Consider the following 20,846-nt stretch of genomic DNA (forward strand, 5'->3'; position numbering starts at 1 on the left):
GAAAGGTTCTGGAATGCAGTTGTCAACCAGGCCCATTAGCAAAACAGGAATAGGAACCAGGTTAATGGGAATTCGTTGAGTCGATATGCAAACAAGAAATGTATTGACTCCTTTCCAAATGAAGATTGCCCACAACTCAGGCAGGTGTCATGGTGAGTAGGGGGTTAAGTCCAGGCTGAGGGGTTGTAGCTGGCAGAAAGTTCATGGTTCTTCCAATGAGGACAGACATAAATTTCTCCTCCCTGTGGCCTCCTAACCCTGTTTCAGAAAGACTCTCTTCAATAGGCTTGCTTAATCTGTTTTGAAGTCTTTTTTTTTTTAATCGCTTGAAGGGCAGGGGCCTTTGTGTATGCCCCTCCCTATGCCTGCAGTGCTCTTTCCTACCTCTCCCAGTGATGGTTCTGTCTCACGCTTTTGGACTCAGCCTCCAAGTCATCTCTTTGGAGAGGGCCTCCTAGACCAGCACGTGTGATGTTCTATGTATTTAACCATCCTCAGGAATGGGTACCAACCACTCAGAACAGACTCCAGTGTTAACAAATAGTGTCCTTGTACTGGGGTTAACCAGGTGAATACTAGCTCTTCATGACCCACCTGATAATTTGATTCACTGCAATGTTACAATCTGTAAGTATTTGTTTGTGTATTTGCTCTTTCTGTATATGTTTTCCTGGTAGGATGTGGTTTCCATGAAAGCAAGAATTTTTCTGTCTTTGTCACTATCAGAGAGGAAAACCTTTTTCTTTCTTTTTTTTTTTTTTAATTTCTTTTCAGCGTAACAGAATTCATTGTTTATGCACCACACCCAGTGCTCCATGCCATATGTGCCCTCCATAATACCCACCACCTCGCTCCCCCAACCTTTCACACCCCACCCCTTCAAAACCCTCAGATTGTTTTTCAGAGTCCATAGTCTCTTATGGTTCATCTCCCCTTCCAATTTCCCTCATCTCCCTTCTCCTCACCATCTCCCAATGTCTTCCTTGTTATTTGTTATGCTCCACAAATAAGTGAAACCATATGATAATTGACTCTCTCTGCTTGACTTATTTCACTTAGCATAATCTCTTCCAGTCCCGTCCATGTTGATACAAAAGTTGGGTATTCATCCTTTCTCATGGAGGCGTAACACTCCATTGTATATATGGACCATATCTTCTTTATTCATTCATCTGTTGAAGGGCATCTTGGTTCTTTCCACAGTTTGGTGACTTTGGCCATTGCTGCTATGAACATTGGGTACAGATGGCCCTTCTGTTTACTACATCTGTGTCTTTGGGGTAAATACCCAGTAGTGCAGTTATAGAGTCATAGGGAAGCTCTATCTTTAATTTCTTAAGGAATCTCCACACTGTTCTCCAAAGTGGCTGCACCAACTTGCATTTCCACCAACTGTGTAAGAGGGTTCCCCTTTCTCCACATCTTCTCCAACACACTGTCTTGCTAATTTTGGCCATTCTAACTGGTGTAAGGTGGTATCTCAATGTGGTTTTAATTTGAAACTCCCTGATGGCTAGTGATGATGAGCATTTTTTCCTGTGTCTGATAGCCATTTGTATGTCTTCATTGGAGAAGTGTCTGTTCATGTCTTCTGCCCATTTTTTGACATGATTATCTGTTTTGTGTGTGTTGAGTTTGAGAAGTTCTTTATAGATCCTGGATATCAGCCTTTTGTCTGTGCTGTCATTTGCAAATATCTTCTCCCATTCTGTGGGTTTCCTCTTTGTTTTGTTGAATGTTTCCTTTGCTGTGCAGAAGCTTTTGATCTTGACGAAGTCCCAAAAGTTCATTTTCGCTTTTGTTTCCTTTGCCTTTGGAGACATATCTTGAAAGAAGTTGCTGTGGTTGATATCGAAGAGGTTACTGCCTATGTTCTCTAGGATTCTGATAGATTCCTGTCTCACATTGAGGTCTTTTATCCATTTTGAGTTGATCTTTGTGTACGGTGTAAGAGAATGGTCAAGTTTCATTCTTCTACATATAGCTGTCCAATTTTCCCAGCACCATTTATTGAAGAGACTGTCTTTTTTCCACTGTATATTTTTTCCTGCTTTGTACTCTGTTCCACTGGTCTATGTGTCTGTTTTTATGCCAGTACCATGCTGTCTTGGTGATCACAGCTTTGTAGTAAAGTTTGAAATCAGGTAACGTGATGACCCCGTTTTGTTTTTCTTTTTCAACATTTCCTTAGCAATTCAGGGTCTCTTCTGATTCCATACAAATTTTAGGATTATTTGTTCCAGCTCTTTGAAAAATACCAGTGGAATTTTGATCAGGATGGCATTGAAAGTATAGATTGCTCTAGGCAGTATAGACATTTTAACAATGTTTATTCTACCGATCCAAGAGCATGGAATGGTCTTCCATCTTTTTGTGTCTTCTTCAATTTCATTCATGAGTGTTTTATAGTTCCTCGAGTACAGATCCTTTAACTCTTTGGTTAGGTTTATTCCCAGGTATCTCATGGTTCTTGGTGCTACAGTAAATGGAATAGATTCTCTAATTTTCCTTTCTGTATTTTCATTGTTAGCATATAAGAAAGCAACTGATTTCTGCACATTGACTTTGCACCTATTCTCTGGAAGTTGTTTCAAAAAATTGAAACAGAAGGAAAACTTCCAGACTTGTTTTATGAAGCCAGCATTACCCTGATCCCCAAACTAGGCAAAGACACCACCAAAAAGGAGAATTTCAGACCAATATCCCTGATGAATATGGATGCTAAGATTCTCAACAAGATCCTAGCAAATAGGATCCACCAGCACATTAAAAAGATTATCCACCATAACCAGGTGGGATTCATCCCTGGGTTACAAGGATGGTTCAACATTCGCAAATCAATCAATGTGATAGAGCAAATCAATAAAAGAAGAGAGAAGAACTGCATGGTCCTCTCAGTTGATGAGGAAAAAGCATTTGACAAAATCCAGCATCCATTCCTGATTAAAAAGCTTCAAAATATAGGGATAGAGGGAACATTCCTGAACTTCATAAAATCTATCTATGAAAAACCCACAGCAAATATCATCCTTAATGGGAAAAAGCTTGCAGGCTTCCCATTGAGATCAGAAACACGACGAGGATGCCCGCTCTCACCGCTCTTGTTCAATATAGTATTAGAAGTCCTAGCAACAGCAATCAGACAACAAAGAGAAATAAAAGGTATCCAAATTGGCAATGAAGAAGTCAAACTCTCTCTCTTCGCAGATGACATGATTCTTTATATGGAAAACCCCAAAGACTCCACTCACAAACTACTAGGACTCATACAGCAATTCAGTAAGGTGGAAGGATATAAAGTCAATATAAGGAAAACATTTTCTCTGTCCTCTTAAGTACTGTGTTTAAGGATCTGTGCATTAAAATGACAAAGTTTAGCATGAGAAAAGGCAGATTTGTATTTACTCAGGACAGGAGAGTTAACAGAAAAATGTGACTCACAAGATAGCCAAAAGGTCATATATCCATTTCACAAGGGGAAAGGCAAGGCGGGGAGAAAAGGCTTTTATGGGAAGAATAAATGTATTTCTTTAGGAAAAACAAATGGGCTTATAGGAGAAAAAAAAAGGAAGGTAAGAAAGTTTGTGGTTTATTTGTTTGCTTAAATGTTTGTTCAGGTAGGTGCAAGTACTCCTCTTTCTGGCCAGTAGCAACTCTCCAAGAGGAAATTTATGGCAGTTTCACTTTCAATTTTTTCTCTAGGAGTGAAGGTGCTGCAAAGAGGAGATTTATGGCAGCCTCACTCCCAGAAGTTTCTGTCTTTAGTCAGAAAAGGGTTTGAAGGGTTAATAAATATGATGCCAGCTGCCAGCCCATTACTTGCTGGAGTAAGATTTTTATAACTTTCTTTTCTTTAGTGGAAAATGTCAAGCAAACAGAGTAGATTATTATCATGCACCCACATACACCATCACCCAGCTTTTTTTTTTTTAATTTATTTATTTTCAGAAAAACATTATTCATTATTTTTTCACCACACCCAGTGCTCCATGCAAGCCGTGCCCTCTATAATACCCACCACCTGGTACCCCCAACCTCCCACCCCCCCCGCCACTTCAAACCCCTCAGACTGTTTTTCAGAGTCCATAGTCTCTCATGGTTCACCTCCCCTTCCAATTTACCCAAATTCCCTACTCCTCTCTAACGCCCCTTGTCCTCCATGCTATTTGTTATGCTCCACAAATAAGTGAAACCATATGATAATTGACTCTCTCTGCTTGACTTATTTCACTCAGCATAATCTCTTCCAGTCCCGTCCATGTTGCTACAAAAGTTGGGTATTCATCCTTTCTGATGGAGGCATACTACTCCATAGTGTATATGGACCACATCTTCCTTCTCCATTCATCCGTTGAAGGGCATCTTGGTTCTTTCCATAGTTTGGCGACTGTGGCCATTGCTGCTATAAACATTGGGGTACAGATGGCCCTTCTTTTCACGACATCTGTATCTTTGGGGTAAATACCCAGGAGTGCAATTGCAGGGTCATAGGGAAGCTCTATTTTTAATTTCTTGAGGAATCTCCACACTGTTCTCCAAAGAGGCTGCACCAACTTGCATTCCCACCCACAGTGGAAGAGGGTTCCCCTTTCTCCACATCCTCTCCAACACATGTTGTTTCCTGTTTTGTTAATTTTGGCCATTCTAACTGGTGTAAGGTGATAATTATTTACATTTGGATCATCTTGTTTCATTTCCAGCCCAGTCCCAATTCTGTTATACCCCCTCAGCCCCTCCCCTCACAGCGTATTTTAAAATAAATCTCAGGGGCTTCTGGGTGGCTCAGTCAGTTAAGCTCTGGCTTGGGCTCAGGTCATGACCCCAGGGTCCTGGGATCGAGTCCTGAATCAGGTTCACTGCTCAGTGAGGAGTCTGCTTTTCCCTTTGCCCCTTCCTGCTCATGTGTTCTCTCTCCTTCAAATAAATAAATAAAGTCTTTAAAAAAAAAAAAAGAAAGAAAGTAAATCTCAGCATATTCTTTCACCTATTAATACTTCAAATCTTATTTCTAACAGATAAGTGCACATTTAAGGAAAATTATGATAAGGGGCACCTGGGTGGCTCAGTTTTTTAAGTGTCTGCCTTCAGCTCAGATCATGATCCCAGAGTCCTGGAGTCCTGGGATAAAGCTCCGCACTGGGCTCCCTGCTCATAGGGGTGTCTCCTTCTCCCTGTACCCCTCGGCACCGCTCATGCTCTCGCTATCTCTCTCTCAAATAAATAAATAAAATCTTTTTTTAAGAAAGGAAATTGTGGGGTGCCTGGGTGGCTCAGTGTGTTGAAGCCTCTGCCTTTGGCTCAGGTCATGATCCCAGGGTCCTGGGATCAAGCCCTGCATTGGACTCTCTGCTCAGCAGGGAGCCTGCTTCCTCTTCTCTCTTTGTCTGCCTCTCCACCTACTTGTGATCTCTCTCTCTGTCAAATAAAGAAATTTTAAAAAATCTTAAAAAAAAAAAGAAAGGAAATTGTGATTATATTTATATTTTTGGTGGGTTTGTTGGTTTGCTATTTGGGTTTTTTAAAATTGTCGTAAAATAGCACAAATTTTACCATTTTAATCTTTTTTTTTTTTGAAGATTTTATTTATTTATTTGACAGACAGAGGTCACAAGTAGGCAGAGAGGCAGGCAGAGAGGGAAGCAGACTCCCTGCTGAGCAGAGAGCCCGATGCGGGACTCGATCCCAGGACCCTGAGATCATGACCTGAGCCAAAGGCAGAGGCTTTAACCCACTGAGCCACCCAGACACCCCATTTTAATCATTTTAAGTGTAAAATTCATTAGTATTAAATAAAGTCACATTGTTATGCAACCACTGCCCATCCATCTCTAGAACTTCTTCAATCTCCCCAACCTGAAACTTTATACCTGTTGAACAATAATTCAACATTCTCTAACCCCCAGCCCTTGGTAAATACCGTTCTACTTTTTGTCTATGTGAATTTTAATTCCTTTAGACACTTCATAGAAGTGGAATCATACAATATTTATCCTTTGTGATTGGCTTATTTTACTTAGCATTTCTTTGAGTTTCAGCCAGTGGAGCATGCATCAGAATCCCCTTCCTTTTGAAGGCTGAATAACATTCCATTGTGTGTTTATACTTCATTTTATTTCTCCACTCACCCTTTGATGATCACTGGGTTGCTTCTACCTTTTGGCTATTGTGAGTAATTCTGCTATGAATATGGGTATATGAGTATCTTTTTGAGTCTGTGTGTTCAATTCTTTTAGGTACATCCCTAGAAGTGGAATTGCTGGATCTTGTGGTGATTCTGTTTAATTTTTGAGGTGAATACACAATTTAAAAAACACCACCAGTTCTATTGCACAGTTAAAATTTTAACAATAATTCCTTAATGGCAGAAAATTTTCTTTCAATTATTCAAGACTCAATACCGTAGTGGTTAATAGCTGAGTCATCAACTCTGTCCACTAGGACCTTAGGTAGGTCACCGAAATATCCTGTGCCTCTGTTTCCTCCTTGGTAAAATGTGGGAAAGAAGTTAAATGAACTAATATACAAAAAACACTACAGATAATTGCCTGTCCATTGTAAGGACAGTCATACATGTTGTCTCTACGATATGCTTATCAGGTACCAGAGCTGCCCATGAAAAGTCTCATCTAAGTCTGATCCTTGTTCTGTGTAAATAGTCCAGGACTGAATTCCAGAGAGCCTAAAATTTGTTAAGAAAATTTGTAGGAAAAATGACTCTAAAACTACACACATTCAAAAAACCATGCAAAATTTGGTATGGAATTTATTTAAAATCAGAGAAAAGAGTCACAACAAATGAACAGAGTCTTGGAGATTTGAATTTCTTTCTTCTGAGACCTCTTTGACAGGTTATCTGAAATGGTTATAGAGGATCCTTACTGGTTTCAGCCTGGCTACCCTTCTCACCTAGGGTTTTGGTGAAGTTTGAATGTATTATTTTATGTCATATACTTAGAACAGTGCTGGACATAGCGTATGTTGTCTATAAATGTAAATTATGATGTTTGCTCGTCCATTTTCTGGAAAAGAAATATTGAAAGAGGAAGAGTTCAGGGTGGGAGGAAGTTGGGAGAGAAAGTGGTCAGCCCAGTTTGGGGCAAGAGTTTGCAATGCCTTTGAGAGAGGTGACAAAGGATATCTGTCAGTGATCAGTAAGTGTTTGATGATGGTAATGATGATGATGATGCTAGTGATGGCGGCAAGAACGCTGATGATGGCCACAGTGATGTCTATGGACTATGGCTCGGTAGGTCTCTGTACTGACAGCCTTAGAATGGGCAGATCACCTGGACACTCTCAGTATGAGGGACAGGAGTACTACTTACCCAATTTTGCTTCAGGAAGGGAATTAATTCAGAGGCTGGGAGCTTCTACCAGAAGGTGGAGGTAGTAGTGGGCACAGCTTGCATCCATGCTAGCATTCCTTTCTCTCTTGGCCTTAGCACCACTTCTATGGATAAGAGTCCTCTGGCTTCTCAGGCTGGGAGTAAAATCCTGGGGTCAGCAGGTAGTGACAGTAGGGGGAAACCTAGTTTTGTTTGCCTGGGGATGGAGGAACTGGGAGGGGAGCATGGAAGCCACCATTGCTCTGTCAACCAAGAACCATACCACAACAGCACAGTTGAGAAGGTGGCAGGTTGGGCGGGGAACGGGCAGTGGTGGTGGGAGAGGGAGCTGATGGAAATAGTCTTCCCAAAGATAATTTCAGTCAACCTCTTTTTCAATCCTGGCTTCTGCTGATTTTGGCCATCTTGACTGTAGTTTCTAAGCCACGTTTCTCTTTCCTCCTTTGGAGTCTCCTCCTACACACCCTGCAGCTACTTCCCTGCTCCCTCTCCTTCATCTACCAAAAGCCTTCCACCCTCTACCCATCCATCAGTTGTCTTGGTGACTTATTCACTGATGGCTGCCCCTCTTCAGTGCTTGTCTTGGTTATAGGTTCATTCTTTTATTATCATTTATTGGGTCTTGGCAGTGAGAGATGATGAATGCTTGTGGTCAACCCTCTGTTTCCAGTGGATGCATTTCTACAGATGTCTAAAAATACCTCATACTTGAATATTCCACTCCTAAGAAAACAGTCTATTCTCTGATGTCAGAAGTGAAGGGCAAGGCTATACTGCTTGTAAAGAATTATCCAAATCAGGGGCACCTGGGTGGCTCAGTGGGTTAAGCCACTGCCTTCGGCTCAGGTCATGATCTCAGGGTCCTGGGATCGAGTCCCACATCGGGCTCTCTGCTCAGCAGGGAGCCTGCTTCCCTCCCTCTCTCTCTGCCTGCCTCTCAGTCTACTTGTGATTTCTCTCTGTCAAATAAATAAATAAAATCTTTAAAAAAAATAAAAAGAATTATCCAAATCAAATATGAGCAGTGACAGTTGTCCAGGGCATGTTTCTGTTATCATTACATTCACTTTGCTGCTGTTTGTGTTTATGGCTTATCAAACATGAGCACTCATTCAGGCATCGCTCAGGCCACTGCAGATATTTTCAGTTTCCTCTCTGCGTACTGATCTCTGCCAGCGTAAGACAAAGTTTCCTCTCTTTTAAGTCAGTTGATTAAAAAGGCCCATGTTTTCCAAAAGAATGGTTAGCAGTTTGGCTTCCTACTTCTACCACTCAGTTTTAGAACAATTGAGAACCTGGAATAGACTCCAGTCATTCACAGCCAACATAGCAACACCTTATGGAAGTAGCATAACTGTCCTCCAGACCGTGGGACCTACCAAAGAAACTAGCAAACTCTAGCCCCCAAAGCCACACATTCCCTTTACTTGGAAGGCAGTAAGCACCACGGACAGACACTCTACAGGCACACGATGGAGGTGAAGCCCAGGGCTGACTGAAAGCCCTTGCTTTTAGGGGACCATTTCTCTAGAATTCTCTTAGCTTTAGTTAAACATACGGAGAGTGTTTCTTCCTGGCCTTGTGTATTATTTTTGCATTTTAAAAAGCAGAAAGAAAAGGGAGGAGGAAGCATAATGAGGAAAAAATAATGGGAAAGGGTGAAAAAAAAAATCTTTGTTTGTAAATGTATCAGACCTTATAAACTTGTATAATCCACGGATCATTTCCGTGGTAGACTGTTATGATTCCAAAAGAGCCATTGTGCTAATGTAGCAGCTGATGATCTTACACAGAGACTCTGCATACTAAATGCCCTTATGAAATTGGGAATGAAATATGGGAACTGAACATGGCCAATAACCATTTTTAAAAATAATGAAGTACTCTACCACCTCACTCTTCCATCAGCCCCCACCAGAATCACGAAGAGCTGAGTCAATGTAATGAACTAATTGCCTGAAAATGTAATTAAAAAGAAGAAGAAGAAGAAGAAGAAGAACTCTGTGTAGCAGGAAAAAAAACAAAACCAAAATAGGGCTCGCATTTTGGAGCATAAAACATATTTTTGCACTCGGGTAAAATGAATGAGGCTGTGCCACATTTCATTTCAGCCACTGCTATTTAAGTCTTAGAAATTAAATCATAGATGCCCTGGGTTTTAGAGAAGGGATGGAGGTGGGGACCTGGCTTTGCCAAGGCACTTTGGGCCTAAGTAACAACACTCTGCTTGGTCATGCTGGAGAATAGACTGCCAATTGTGCCAAATTATATGATGCTTTTGAGATGTGCACAAATAGCCCATTACACTTTTCACAGCGTTCCTTCATTAAGCTTACAGAATTGTTTCTTTGTATTTTCTTCATAATAGCTTCAGAAAGGTCAAGAACTGCTTCCTTGACTTTCTGATGCCCTTCGGGGAATTATGCTGTTAACCATTTGTGGCTTCTGTTTCTCCAGGCTGACATTTGCTCTAAGGTTTCCCATTGGTTGTGTTAAGTTGTCGAGACTGGTGTCTTCCTGCCTTGAACACAGACACAGACACACACACCCAGACACAGACACACACCCCCAGACACAGACACATGGCCCTCAGCTTGGGACAGGTAATAGAAGGAGGACCATAGAATCCCTGCCAGTTGAGATTTTGCTTGACTTCCTATTAGAGGTGATGTTCAGCGGGCGGCATTTGGAAAGTAGCAGAGAGTGGCGAGTTGAGAATGAATCAAACAAAATCTTAGTTTAAATCCAGATCTTCTGAATCCTGAGCTGGGTGACCTGGGGCAAGTCACCTTAGCTCTCTGGGACTTAATGTCCAAATGTGCAAAAATTGGTGGATAACAGGAGTACCATCTCCCATGGTTCTTTTCTGGCAGAAAGTAAGCATTAAAATGTTGACTCAAACCAAAAACCACTAGCCTGGGAACCCTCTGAGAGGAAATAAACCTTGACTGGCAGCCTATATACAAACCTCCATTACCAGCCAGATGGCTCACACCCATCTGGGAGGAGGCAGAAGCATTTATCAAATGCCTTCTATGTGACAAGAGCTTACCTATGCTTCTCACTTAATTCTTTACACATTCTTGTAAAACAGGTACTGTTATTGCCATATGAAGCATGAAGACATGGATACTCAGGGCTGGAGATAATGGTTGTTGTTTATTAAGTGTTCACTGTGTGCCAGGCAGTCTCTTGGACACCTTCATCTGTTTTCTTGTCCATGGATATTTCAGTCATTTTCATTTAGTTGGTATTACAGAGTATACATGCATGGGGCTTCATACACATGTCTTCATGGGCACACGAAAGGATAGTCTCCATATATTCCCCTTGGGAGTTCACATCCAGGAGTAGAGATGTTGGCTTGAAGGTATGTGAATGTTCAATTTTACCAGATAATAGGAAATTATTTTGCAAAGTGGCTACAATAATTTATTTATACTCCCACTAGAACATGTCAGCCTTCCTGTTGAACCACATCCTCCCTTAAACTTGGTATTCTTACTTTTCCCAAGCTAATGGATATAAAATGCTACTTTGGCCTTGATTTAGATTTCTCTGGTTACTAATGAGGTTGATCATTTCTTTTTATATTAATTGGCCATAAATGTCTCCATTTCTGTGCATTCTCTGTTCCTGTCTTTTCTATTTAATTGTTTTCGTTCTCTTATTGATTTGTAGAAGTTCTTAATAATTTTTTCATAATAATCTGTTGGTGGTTGTGATAGTTAATATTATGTATCAACTTGACTGGGGTAAGCAATGTCCAGGTCACTGGTAAAATACTATTTCTGGGTATGTCTGTAACCTTGTTTCTGGAATTGATGAACGTCTGTGTTTATAGACTGAGTAGAGATCATTCTCCTAGGGTGGGTGGGCATCATTCCCCTCCCCTGGGGACCTGAAGAGAACAAAAAGGTGGAGAAAGGGTGAATTTGCTCTCTGGTTGAGTTCGGACATCTGTATTTTCTTGCCCTCAAACATCTATGCTTCTGGTTCTCCAGCCTCAGGCTCAGACTGAATTATGTCACCAGGTTTTCTGAGTCTCCAACTGGAAGAGGGCAAACTGTAGTGCTGCTCAGCCTCCATAATCATGTGAACCAATGACTGTAATCAATGTCCTCACATAGATATGATCTCTTTCCTATTGGAGAACCCCGACTAATAGTTATATCATTGCAGGTATGTTCTTCTTGCTTATGACTTGCCTTTTTCACTTACTTCAGGGTGCTCTCAGCCTAAGTTCTTAGTTTTAATGGGGTTGAATGTATAAGCTTTTTTTTTTTTTAATGATTAGTGCTCTTTGTATCTTTTTAATAATTTCAGTCCTCTCTATTTCTTTCTGGCATTTAAGTCTTTATCTGTAATTGACTTTTGAGTATGATTGAGATAGGGACCCCAAATCATATTTTTCTATTATGGGAAAGTAGTTTTTACTAGCTCAGTTTATTGAATTATCTTTCCCCTCCTTCAGTCTCTCCCTCCTCTGCCATATTCTCTCTCTCATGTATCAAATTTCCATATGTATTTCTGGGCACTCTATTCTATTCTGTTGGTCAATTTATCTATTCATGAACCAATACACATGGTTACACTGAGTTTATAATAAATCGCTATGTTGTGGAGCTACACCCACTTTTTTTTTCTTCTTATAACATTAGTGAGTACCCATCTTAGATAACTGAAAAAATACAGAAAATTCCAGAGAAATTAAAATGTACTTACAATTTCATCACTCAGATGCAACTTCTAACATTTGGTGTATATTTTTCTATAATATATTATACACTTTCATAGGAAAATAGCTCAAATACATGTATTTTATGTATTTACATATACACCCACATTCATTCTTTAACAAATATAAAATAAATACTGATTGCTTTCTATAGTCGAGGCTCTGTGTTGAAAGCTTTGTTGTTGCCAAAGCTGAGAGAGTAGTTAGGGAATACGATAATATTTAAGATACTAATAATAATGTTAGAAGGAAATCTGTTTTAAATTTGGCACTTAATATGATTCCTGTTTGGGTACCTTAGTCCAGGAAAGCATTTATTTTGAATCCCTAAGCTTTATTACTGCCCTAAACTAAGAAACTAAATCTCTCTCCATCCCTAAGGTAACACACTTATCCTCCAAAGCAAACAACTATCCGCTTGTTTAACAAAACAAGAAAACATGGTGTATTACATTTTTAAAGAGTTATACCTTGATCTTAAAACCAGACTTGGGTTTGAGTCCTCCATCTGTCACTGTCATCTTTTTGGCCTTGGATAATTCATAGAACTTTTGGGGTTCAGTTTCTTCATCTTTAAAATTCTTGTAGAATTGCCAGGAATGTTAATGTATTTTTTAAAAGCCTCATAAAATCCTTGCCAATATTTGCTTTTGAATTTTTAATCACTTTTTATTTTATTACAAAGGTAATATGAGCTTCTGGTAAAATTTTTGAAAGCACAGAGAGGTATACTGTGGAAGCTAGAAGTCCCTTCCCTCTGAATGTCTCCTGTTCTCCCTCTCTCCCCCTTGCCATCCTCCACCCGCCCCTGCCAAACCCCCATCCATCTCACTCTTCTGGAAAAAAACAAAACAAACAAACAAACAAAAAAACCCCAGCATTAAATTCTCAGGACATACGATTATTAAGAACATTCTAAGATTCCATAAAATCCTTGGGATCTTTTGTAAACATCACATAATAGCCAAGCTAAAAATGTCCAGAACCTGTTGTGCCTTTAAGAAACCTTTTATTTTAAGGTTTTTCTATTTTCTAAAATAGAAATTTGGAAACAAATAAACAAGTAGAAATACTCAAATTAAGAAGGTGATTAGAGGTTGTTTGAAAACTAACTGAACATCTGATTATGATATTTGTTGTTTTTATAATTTTTGTTCTAATGATAATACATTCTTATGAAATGTCAAATAATTGTTAGGTGTATAAAGTAAAAAATGAAATTCCCTTTTCATACCCTCCCAATCCCACTCCCCAGAAACAACCATTGGGCACAGTGCTGATGTCTTAACTTTCATATTCTTGACCCACCAGACTTGAAAATGTCTCAGCTTAATCATATAGCTTTGCTTCTTTCATGACTGTATTAATTTTGCTTTGGTTAACTTGAACATTTCATTTATTCATTGCTTATAAAACATGTAGTAAGTCCCTTTTCTGGGCCAGGTCCCAAGCAAGGTGCTGGAGACTTCTAAAGCTTTGGGCCTGGTCCTCTTGTCCCTAATAAATAATTATCGTTTTGTGTCCTAAGTGCTTTATATTGTCAGTTGGTGCAAGATGCTGTGGGACTGTAAGGGAGGATAACAAATGCAGGTGATCTGGGAAGGCTTCCTGGAGGAAGTGATCTCTTAGTTGAGAAGTGAAAGCTATATTCACATTAGTCTGTTGCAAGGGCCAGCGCTTTGGAGATGTTAGCACATTGAAGTTGGTGAGAAGCTAGAAGGAAGAACACATCTGTATAGGACTGAGAGCTGAAGATGTCAGAGAGAGATGGATGAGGTGGGAAGCTAGAAGAAAGGGGTTCAACCATGAAGAGCTTGTATGCACACAGGGCAATGGGACCCATAAAAGCATCACAAGGAAGGGAGTGACAGAGCCATGTTTGTGTTTTATGAGTTTCCATCTGCCTGTAGTGAGGAGGAAGAGGTGGGGGTTGGGGGTTGGTGAGCCAAGAGCAGGGCAGTAGGAGGCAGTGTAATAACCTAAGTGAGAAATACTGGTGGTCTGGACTAAGGAAGTGATGGTAGGGGTGGGCATCTGAGATCATGACCTGGGCCAAAGGCAGAGGCCCAACCCACTGAGCCACCCAGTTGCCCCCCTAAAATTAGTTTTTAATTTTCTATTTTAATATAACAAATAATTACTTATTATAATTATGAACTAATCTTTAAGACAAAAAAATCCCATGATTTTAGGAGGCAAAATTTTCAACACAAATTGACAAAGCGACACCTTTCGCTTAATTTTAAGTTTTGTGGCAAGTTCATCATAAAGATCATTTTGGGGGAAATATTTGGTCCTTGCCAGTCTTCCCAGGGATATCTTCTTTTCATATTCGGATCATTTTCTTTTTGTAGTGCTATTATGTCATCCCTTTATGGTTTTAAACATTGAAATATAACTGACATATGATATTCTCTTAGTTTCAGGTATATAACAAATGACTCCATGTTTGTGTATATTGCAAAATGATCACCACAATAAATCTAGTTAACATCTGTTACTGTACATAGTTACACATCTTTTTCTTGTGATGAGAACTTTTGAGATCTACCCTCTTAGCAAATTTCAAATATACAATATAGTGTTACTGACTACAGTCCTCATGTTGTATATTACATCTCAATGACTTACTTATTTTATCACTGAAGTTTCTACCTTCTGACCCCCTTCACTTCATTTTGCATCTTTTCCAGCTCTTAACTAGTTATAGCTAGGTCAATTTGTCATTTGCCAAAGACTTGGCCTACTATTGGAGCACTTCTCCCAGATTACTTTTATTGACCTCATGAAACTTTGTATCCTTTAGAAGATTTTCAGTTTGCCTTAGCAGTTGATTTGCTTTTTTTTTTTTTTTAAAGTAAACTCTACCCACAGTGTGGGGCTTGAACTCACAACCCCCAGATCAAGAGTTGCATATTCTACCGACTGAGCCAGCCAGGTACCCCAACAGTTGATATGTTTTGAATTCTTAGTTTAATATGGGTATTTGCAATTAACAAGAAATACTTAAATTAAGGTTATTATAAATATTATAAATGGCAGGTTCTTTGGTAAATATTTTTTGTGTTATGATGACTTGTGCTTTTCTGTGCAACCTGTTTCCTATGGGGAGTTGGGTAATGAGGAAACTCTGTAATTAGCTGTCACCTACTCACCAAGATCATGCCCCAGGAGGGAAATGTGGAACAAAGTTCTCCTTAGGGAGAAGGAAACAGATAAAGTCTTCATCTTCTAGGACTAAATCCTTTGTGTACATCAAAGATGCAACAGAGGAGAACATGAAATGCCTTCTTCAAATTTCTCTTCCATACTTGCTCAGCTGCAAGTATTTTCTCAGCAGTGCTCACATCAAAGGCCATGAGATTTGCTTGAAGGATCTCTGTCACTCTCTGGAAGAAAGCCCGTATCTCATTACCAATAAGAGAGCATAGTCTTACCCACTGATGTTTTCTGAAGGAAAAAAAAAAACAAAAAAAACTTCTTCTTCTTTTTCGATGAGAACATAATATTCTCTCCAGCCACTGCCTAACTCCCTTCTCCATCAAGGATCCAAGGAGATCTTGAATTATGTTAATGTCATCATCCTTATGAAGAGTTAATTTATTGGGCTCTGTGCATTGGTCCTCAGTGTACACCAGGATGTTTTGATTGATGATGCACCGATTGATTATCAAACTATATAATTCTCTCCCTTATTCCATTCTCTCATGATTTTCTTTCATAGTTATGTACTGAGTACCACTGTGTCCCAGACACTATACTGTGTACCTGGGCTCCAACACAGACACCATCCCAATACAATGGGAAACATCATAGGGGAGTGACTGGGATGCAGTTTATGTTGATTGGAAGTATTCTCCTCACTCTGGATCTTTATTCCTGCCTTGTAAGGCATGATTTTTTAAGGAAGCAGTGGTTTTCATAGAAGAGCCTAAGGGATGCCAGGTCTAGTCAGATATTTTATTCCACCTTTATTATTTAACTTTTCGTTTACTGTCCTTTGTTTGACAGGTATCTTTATGAATGACAGCAGTTCCCGGGAGCTCAGATTGGAGTCACAGAAGTAACTCTGAGAACCTAGTCTGAGTGTATGGTCCCAGCCACTTGGAAGGCACAAGGGCTTGGCAAAGTCTCAGGGGATTTTTTTTTTTTTTTTTTAATCACACCACCTAATATTCTTTTTCCAAAGGCAGTGCTCAGTACCCAGAGTTTTTCCACCCTCTCCTCTGCTCGTCGTTTTCCCTCTCCTTTCTTTTCTTCCCTAGGCAACAGCATTTTCTGCTCCTGGATCTTTCCTTTCCTCCCACATATACATCTTTATTTCTTTAGAAAAACAATTCATCTCTGACCTGGGTGCTCCAATCTTGCAGCCCCACAGCCAGCACTTAACAACATGTTCCTCAAGTAGGCTGAAAAACCAAACCAAACCAAACCAAACCAAACCAAACCAAACCAAACCACAAACCAGTGCACTATAGACAGTGACCTTGTGAACAGCCAAAAAGAGATGCACCAGTTTGCAACCTTGTCCTTAGTGTCTCTCCTCCTTCCCTCCCATCCAGCCATCCATCCTTCCTCCGTCCCTCGCTCCCTCCTTCCCTCCCTCCTTCCCCTTCTTCCGCTCCTTCCCTCCTTCCCTCTCTTCCTTCCTTCCACTAATTCACTGATACTGTGACATGCTATTAATTCTCCCAATAACCTGAAACAAGGGCGCGGGTGCAGGGAATTTATGTGGGAGGTGATCTGAGGGAGAGGACTGAGGAATGGGGAGAGTGAGCTGGGAAGGACAAAAAGCCAGTAAAGATACACTATTGAGCCAGTTATTATTGGGGACACTGTGGGCAGACTCTGGAGGGGACTCTCTGAGAAACCATGTAGAATGCCCATCAGAGCTGTCCTTCTGAAGGATGAATGTTGGGACATTCATCTACCAACTCTCATCCCCTTCTGACTGAGGGTCAGTGTTCAGGGAGGTCACACCCCAACCCTCTGAGTTAAGCCCCTGCAGAGGGAAGCTGTCAGCAGACTTGGGAATGCTCACCACAGCTGCACTGGAGTCAGAGAAGGGCTGACAGCCTTGAGCCTGGGGCTTCACTTGCAACTGTTCCAGACAGCATTCATCTCATGCTGTCCTCATTCCCTCCCGCTTGGTTTCTCACACAGATTAACCGTCTCCATCAGGACAAGGAGAGTTTCTCCATCTTTGTTTCTAGGGTACCCAGCAATGTCAGATTCACAGGTCTCATTTCCTGAATGAATGAACTAACAAAACAATGGCCTGAAACCAGAAATCTGAGTTCTAGTCAATCTTGGGTCACTAATTTCCTTGTGATCTTGAATATATCAAAACCTTGCATTCAGGGGTCTAGTTTCTTAGGAATTTACAGATCTGTGTTAAAAAAAAAGTCTCAACATCCAAGCCTTATTGGAAAAGGAGACTATTTCCCATTAGTGACTGACCTGAGAATAGAATATCATTCTCTAACTTCATGGCTCTCCTTCAGTCTGGGTTTAGACCCCTCTGAGGTGTAAAGATGAACACTATTGAAACTGTAAGTCTATGTTACAGAGTTAGTTACCAGAAAAACATTCTGTTTTCTGCATGGTACATGGCTCAGAAAACCTTCACTAACACTCTCATGTGAAGAATGCTAATTTCCCACAGATTCATTATCACCATGAAATGGAATTTTGGAACACATCAGAGGTAAGTATAATGTGCAAATGTAGAATTCAACAATTCAAGTTTTAGCTGCCTCATGTTTTTTATATCTCTGTCAACAGGACACTCATTAAAGGCTTTTTTCCATTATCCTACTTGAGATGAAAACTGAAGAGAATATAATACCCAGGATGGAAAGATGTTCTTTCAATTAACCCTTTATGGAGTCCATCTGTGTATTTATTTTTCATTATTTTTCACCTGATCACAAATATTTATTGTGCTTGGTACTGTCCAAGGTCTTAGATACAAGCTACAGAAAACCATATTTAGTTCCTCCTCTTGTGGAATTTATAGTCTAGTATGGAAAGACTATATTCATTATTTAAAATGAGCATTAAACTACATTCTGGAATAAACACTCCTTGGAAGGAAATGTGGTTTTACTAAAGCAAAATACAATGGAAAGCATATGATCTGGGATGTTAAAGAAGGTTTCTTCACAAAAGTGGGGTTTGTGTGGAAAGCTAAAGAATGAGTAAGAAAGTGAAAGGAAGGATAGCATGTGCAAAGGCCCAGGGACAAGAACAACAAGATGCCTCAGAGGAACTGAAAGAGGTCAGGAGAGCTGGCTTTTCCAGAATAGGGGAGAAGTGTGGTGTCAGTGACGCTGGAGACGTGAACACAAGGCAGACCAGGCAGGCTTCCTGGGCAGGCTAACCATTCTGGTCTAAGTAATGGGAAGCTTTTGTATAGTTTCAGCAAAACCTGGTGGCGTGATTAGATCTGCATACTTTTAAAAGGGCCTTTGTTTTCACATCCTTTTATACATCCTTTTATATTTTCTATAATTAAATGAGTGGTTCAGGGGCACTTGGATGGCTCAGTGGGTTAAGCCTCTGCCTTTGGCTCAGGTCATGATCTCATGGTCCTGGGATTGAGCCCTGCATCAGGCTCTCTACTCAGCGGGGAGCTGGCTTCCCTCCCCACACTACCTGCCTCTCTGCCTACTTCTGATCTCTCTCTCTGTCAAATAAGTAAATAAAATCTTTAAAAAAAATAAATGGGTGGTTCAAGCAAAAACATTTGTTTTTGCCTGAATTATGCTGATGATTACAGACACACACACACACACACACACAGTGTTTCTCCAAAAGATGTCAGTCCAATTTGCTTCAGTATTTTGTTTGTACTTCTGGGTGTTAACAACACTTACCTGATAACTAAATTCCATGCTGGAGTGCCATGGGAAATAAATAGAGAGTCCTATCCCCACATATTAGTGTTCAAGTGAAATTGTCCTTCACTGTTGGAAAGGACGAGAACAACAGCCATTGCATCAACAAGATGGGTCCAGAACAAATTGGCTGGTGGTATCTGCAGGGCCTCCCTAAACTACGTCTATAACATCCATTACCTTCCCTAAATTTCTTAGCATATCCAAAAATGGATTAAGTTGCTTTGACAGGCTCTATTTTTTATGAACCTCTTTGGCTATTACTTACTATGTTATTTTCCTCAAGGTGCTCATGGACTGATTTATGATTTCATTTAAGGTTTTGACTGGTAGTTTGGATACGCTAACTAGCCCACCTTTTCCCGGATCTGCTTTTGGCTGCTTTATCTCCAACACTAAATCAGCCTGCTTAAATTTTTCTGGTACATAAGTCTCCACGACAAACACTAGTATTGGAGGTACGTCCTGCCTTAGCCGGTTTGTTGAATATGTTCAAATGAATCTCATCCAGCTCTGCTGATTTATAAATATTTAAATTGTTTAAGTATTCTTTTACCTGCCTCTTATTAATTCTGTTTCTTGATATTCCCAGAGAATCATCAATATTTATCTTATGGAGCTCCTGCTTCCTCCATTCTTGTGTTAAAGGCAGAGACAAAATAGTGGTTCCATATTCACTCTTCTTTTAATCTTTTATAATCTGTTCTTGCTCCTGGTTTAGCAAAAGTAGCCTTTGTTTTCTTGGGTGTAATGTCCCATTGTATTTTTAGAAGGCTTTGCCATATTTTCTTGCTTCTTTTGCTTCTCTAATTCTGTTTTTCAGCCATCTCCTGGAGTTATATTTTCTTCATACTGGATGTTCTTTTCCCTGAACTCTACCTACAATTGGATTTCTGCTTTTTTTTTTCCCTCCAAGAGGAAACTTTTATGCTTGAAGACTCCTATATCAGAATATGCTTTTTGGTTACGTAATAGCACCCACCAGCCACTTGTGTGTTCTTTTTCTAGATGTACTTGAATGCCCACACCCATGTTTTTTATTCCAGTGGATCCACACAAGTAGTAATCATTTATTTCCTGAAGGATGGTTGGATGTAGTCCATTAATTTCAGAGCATGTCCGGAAAATTTATCTGAAGCAAACAGTGAATATGTGAAACCAAGACAAGGGATTTCCAGTTATCAGTAAAAAAATAAAATAAAATAAAAAGGACCCAAGTTCAGGAATATATCCTATTAGAAACACACTGGAAACTTTGACATATTTTAAAATATGTCTTCAAAAGGGCACATACTGTTTACCACAATTGACTAAAAAAAGGGGATACACATTGGACCACTACATTTATGTGAATTTCTAGAATAGGACCAATTTAAGTGGATAGAAGTCACAACAGTGATTATTACCTCTGGGAGTAAGTATTGGCTGAAGAGGGCCTGAGAATGCTGGAAGTGAGCTGTATCTTGATGTGGATAGTGAGTCCGTGTACATATGTATTGCATAAAAATTGATCAAGCTATACACTTGTGGCTAGTGCACCTAAAATTAACAGACTTTACTGCGTGTTAAACCTCAATTAAAAAGTAAAGCAAAACAAAACAATGGATGTGTTAACAAAGACAGTTGCTAAAAAAAAAAAGCTGTAATAAATACTTGCATTAGCTATGTACTATATTTGAAGCGATCTGAAATACCATTTTAAAAACTTGATATGTGCCCATATAGATTTGTCTTCAGACACACTTATCTGTTCAGTAGGTTGGCAGAATGCGAATCACCATGGCTCTAATATCCTGAGTGCCTGCTGTGTGACAGGCATTGTACCCACGGTTTGTCAGCTCAGCAGAGGGAAGGTGACATTAT

The sequence above is a fragment of the Neovison vison genome, chromosome 6 (assembly GCF_020171115.1).
Source record: "Neovison vison isolate M4711 chromosome 6, ASM_NN_V1, whole genome shotgun sequence".
In the NCBI taxonomy this organism is placed as follows: Eukaryota; Metazoa; Chordata; class Mammalia; order Carnivora; family Mustelidae; genus Neogale; species Neogale vison.